The 4,579-nt window shown below is 42.2% G+C and overlaps 1 long non-coding RNA gene across 2 annotated transcripts; it reads right to left on the bottom strand.

Moving 5' to 3' along the window:
* Window positions 1-731: 731 nt before the first annotated feature.
* Window positions 732-4,351, bottom strand: LOC132077209 (uncharacterized). Of its 2 annotated transcripts, none has more exons than XR_009419016.1 (5): window positions 4,106-4,351; window positions 3,418-3,481; window positions 2,645-2,720; window positions 1,760-2,527; window positions 732-1,165 (listed from the first exon to the last, which is right to left on the bottom strand). It is a non-coding gene; the product is annotated as an uncharacterized LOC132077209 (long non-coding RNA). The 2 variants fall into 2 exon arrangements; XR_009419017.1 differs by having other exon boundaries at window positions 1,760-1,877.
* Between the last annotated feature and the right edge of the window lie 228 nt (window positions 4,352-4,579).

Here is a 4,579-nt window from a genome sequence, read left to right as displayed (position 1 = left end):
TAATTTTCATATTTATATTTATAATTTGTTCAATATTACATGAGAACACACCTGCTCCTGCACCGCAGTGGGGCCCCCTCTCCTGGGGACCTTGGGGTGCCCCAACGGCATCAGAGCCCCGAGTCTTCACCCCCTTCTCCTCTATTTAGAAACTACACTGGAACTTTTTTCTGGAAATAAAGACATTACCTAAATCCTCTCCCCGTGTCCTAGACAGATGGATATTCAGTTATTAGTTGGCTGGGCAGCAGTTTCTTAAATAGAATGATAAACAAGATGTGAACATTTCAGCTACAAGCAAATAGGCAAATCTGAACAAGGTACTGGTGGGCGACCACTGAAGTTATTTTGAAGGAATTTTTTAAACAATAAAATATTGATACCACAAAAATAAAGCAAAAAGCTAACTACTGGCTAAGAAAAAATTAACTTTTGACAGCAACAACATTCCAACCACACAGGCTTTTTCCCGATGTCATACCTTATAACTACCTCTCTTGGGAATTCTCATCATGTATCCCAAAAGGAATAAATACCTCAGAGCATCCTAAAGCAAAAAGTAGCACACATGAGCTCCTCACACTCCCGGGAGGCCTGCACAGCGTGCACTGAGTCTGCAACAAATTCTGCTCAGTGAGAGTCTGCAAACAAAGGTTCAATTGATGAATTGAACTGATTGTAAAGGGAGGTTTTCTAAGCACAGAAGCACAACAAAGAACAAGCAAAAACAATTCTTAAAAAAAACCTGCAAGTTTTATTTAGCATATATGCGACTGATTTCCACCCTGTGGCTTCTCACTTTGATTCGCGTCTGTAGGTTCAGGAAGATGACAATGCACACTCTGCCCTCCCTGAGCCCCCCACAGCAGCTGAGCGCTGCTCCGTGCGCTCAGATCGTCAGGAACTGGATTGCCCGCATGGACTGGAACTGCTCTGCTGCAGATTCAGGAGAGAGAGGCTGGCTGAGGCGTCGTCCCAATTCCATTTCTGTGTGACGAGAAGCGGTTTGTTCCCAACGGGTGCAACAATCCCCAGCTCGCTTCCATGGTGAGTACCGATGGCACACAAATGGCAGCCTGAGGAAATCGTGTTCTGGGCTCTAAGTGGTCGGGACAGGGTCTGATTTTTTGTTTTGCATCTGTATGATGATTAGTACGACAGGGCCCTGATCGATGACACGGCAGCACAGAATTAAAAACTCCTCAATAGGATTACATCGACTTCTAGGAAAAGACAAAAGCCTAGGACCCTTCTGAAATCTATTTTTAATGCGAAGCACACGGATTGTCACTATGCTGTGCCTTCCAGCTTTTCAAAGCAGCTTACCTCTGAAGACCAGAAAACATTGATTTCTACAGAAACAATGGGCAACCCCCAGCCTAATCTCAGCGCTACTGTTTAATAGGGGATCTGCCAGCGTGCCAGTCCAGCTTCAAGTGTGCTTTATTTCAGTCTAACATCCCCTCAAAATTCTTCTCACATCTCCCAACCCTGACATCTTATTTTTCCCTAAAGCTTCTCATCATTAGCAATTTCCAAGTAACATGGTATTTTTACAACATTCAAAAATGTCATGCTGGACTGTGCTAGAGAGTAATTTGCAAATATAAGCTTAGCAAAGTTTGAATTGACTTGTCCAGAGAAAAAACCTACAAGTGAACACCTACACCTGCCTACAAAGAGCTAACAAGCCCCTGGCAGCTGCCAGCATCAAAGCACAGCGAATGTTTCTAATACAGGGTAAGGATAACAATATCACCTTTTGTTCTCTCCAGCTTGTTTTCCCTGCAGTCATATTTTGCTTCTTATGATTTTTTTAGTCTCTGCATCTTCTTGGACAGCACCGAGCCCGACGACAAGGATACGAGAGTCTTTCCCTGCCGTAGGGAGAGAACCAGGAAAACAGTTAAAATAAGAACAGGGTAGTTTGAAATTCATACTTCCAATGAGAAGCAGCGCCTAACAAACAGAACAAAAGTAAACAAAGCATGGTACCTCCCTGGGGACAGAAGACTTACAAACTCTCCAGGATTTACAATTCTAGCGACCAACCCCTTCAGGACGGCAGCCAAGTGTCCCATGAGGTGGTGCTGCACCAAAGAACGATCTGAGAGGTTCCAAAGAGTGAAATGCACAATATTTTGCAAAGCCGTAAAATCTTGCAAAATAACAAAAATACAATAGATGTAAACTACAGGGTAAGAGTACAAGTGTTCACTTTAAGAGCTGGAACCATCCAGGTGAGCACCTGATAACTGGATCCTCACCAGAGTTTGAACCCTTCAGGACACAGAAGGGTTTTCCCCAGAAATTTCACAGACTGAGTTTTGATACAAGTATACTTGCCAGACCCTCAGAAACATCACCCATTCTCCAGGTGTCTGGAGAGAACTGCAAATGGCTCTCACGTAGTTTGAGCTAGCTCTGTAAGGTCTCAGGGTGAATTTCACCAGATGCAACCAAACTGGGCAACTCCCAGTGGGACAGAAGGAACCCAAAGCTTGGGTTCGCAGAGCTGCAGCAAATACTGAGGAAACAAACATAACAGCGTAAAAAATAATAAACCATCCTTTTTTTTTCTCTTGCTTTTGTTTTTTTCTTATTCAGATCAGCATAGCAATTAAAGAGAAGGTGAAAAACTCACCATTACTGAACATTTCATCATCTGTAGGCTGAGCATCCTTAGCACAGAGGACTCCAAAGTTAAAATTCACCGATCCCTGGGAAATAAAACCAAATATTGTATGATAAACAATCAAACAGCAGACGTAAAAATTTGTTTCCTCTAAGGACTTTCGGGTACGTATGTACCTTTGCATACATCCAACACATTGGAACATACACTTTATACCATCTCCTAATAAGTAAAAATTTACCTTTAAACTTTGATAGTACAGCATAAAATTATGAACTTAAATTGGTGATCTGTTATTATTAAGTTGGTGCCTAAAGTTATTTCTGCTGTCAGGTTCAAAAAAACATTAATTTTTTTTACTGGAATGAGCAATTGATTTCAAAGTCATCACAAGCCCACCAAAACACAAAGCAGTATTCACTGGATGGGTCTGTGAGCTAGAAGTAGTTAGGCTTGTACTTCCCTCTTGCTATTCCAGAACCAATAAATCCTGTCAACAAAACCAGGATCTATAGCCCACTGCTGTGAAAGATTCTACGAGGATGATGGTTTGATTTGTGTTTAGAAGTTTTGATTTGAAATGGCCAGTTCAATGGATAAAGACAGTTTAAGTAGTATTACATTGCTATTATTATTATTTCTATTATTATTTTTACTATTACTACTGCTATTGTTATCATCTGCTACTGGAAGAAACAAACCAGTAGTACCTATACTTAATTACTTTTATTTCCAGGAAATAATAAAGAAAAAGAACCAAACCAAAAAAAGTCACTTCCTACCTTTTATATCAAGGGATGAAAAATTTCTCTTGGGCTCTTCTCCAATTTATCAAGACTCATAGCACTGAAAGGCAAACAAAACAGTGCTTTATAGAAGGGCAAGTGCACATTTCAAGGCTGAACCACCAACTGATTGCAGTGACAGCAGTTACAACATGAATCGTTCCCAGAGCCTCTGTTAAATGGAATGTTCTGTGGAACTGCCGTTTCTTTCCCAAAACACTAACTTCCAACACTTCCTAATAATATTTTGTATTTTAAAACAAAAGAAGTTAGTGAGACTCTGTGCGGAGGTCAGGTTTAAATTTATTTCCTTCTAAAGCACAGAGCTCTGTTCCATCACCCTTCACTTCGGCTCTACACTGAATCGTGGTGAGCATTTGAGGAGTGCTCCATAATCAATTCCATTTCTCTCTTCTTCTAGCTCTCTCTATTCCTAAATCATTCCAGACAAGTCAAATGAAAAATGAAAAAAACAAGTTCAGCATCAAAGTCACACTTTTTCCCGTTGTCTGGTCAAGAACAGGCTCTAAATCCACTTACTGCTGCCTTCAACGATTCAGACTTGCAAAAGCATTCTTACATATTTTACAGGTTTATCATAAAACCCACAGAACGCAAGCTCTGAATTACAGGAAAAGGTACACAGGCAAATATCTAAAGGGATCACTTATTAGTAAATACATACCTTGGTAGAGATCGCACTGAGAACCTTTCTGAGGGACTCTAAGGGACGCATGTTTTCTGAGCACCCTATAAACAAGAAAAGCTAGGATATAGTACAGGACATCCCCACTTTTTCTACATATTCAAATAGTATTTTTAATAAAAACAATTCAGTTAAAAAAGAAGGAAGAAAACCAAGCTAATTTTACTCAGCTGTATTTACTGCCGATTTAGAGAAAAATCCCGGGCAGCGTCGGCCGTTGCGGCACACGTCGCGCCGGCAGCAGGGCCTGCCGGGAGTTGGAGTCTCGGGCTGGTAGCCACTCATGTGCCGCGATAGCCGTTGCGTCACACGCCGCGCCGGCAGCAGGGCCTGCCGGGAGTTGGAGTCTCGGGCTGACAGCCACGGCTCCGTCCCCCGCCACCGGGAGCTGCACTCCCTCCCGGGCATCAAACGGCTCCTTCGCCCCAGGGCGGGGAAGGACCTGAGGCAGGA

Source organism: Ammospiza nelsoni, chromosome 9 (genome assembly GCF_027579445.1).
Source record: "Ammospiza nelsoni isolate bAmmNel1 chromosome 9, bAmmNel1.pri, whole genome shotgun sequence".
Taxonomy (NCBI): Eukaryota; Metazoa; Chordata; class Aves; order Passeriformes; family Passerellidae; genus Ammospiza; species Ammospiza nelsoni.
Note: the sequence above shows the minus strand (reverse complement) of the source record. Positions and strands in the feature narration are given on the sequence as shown.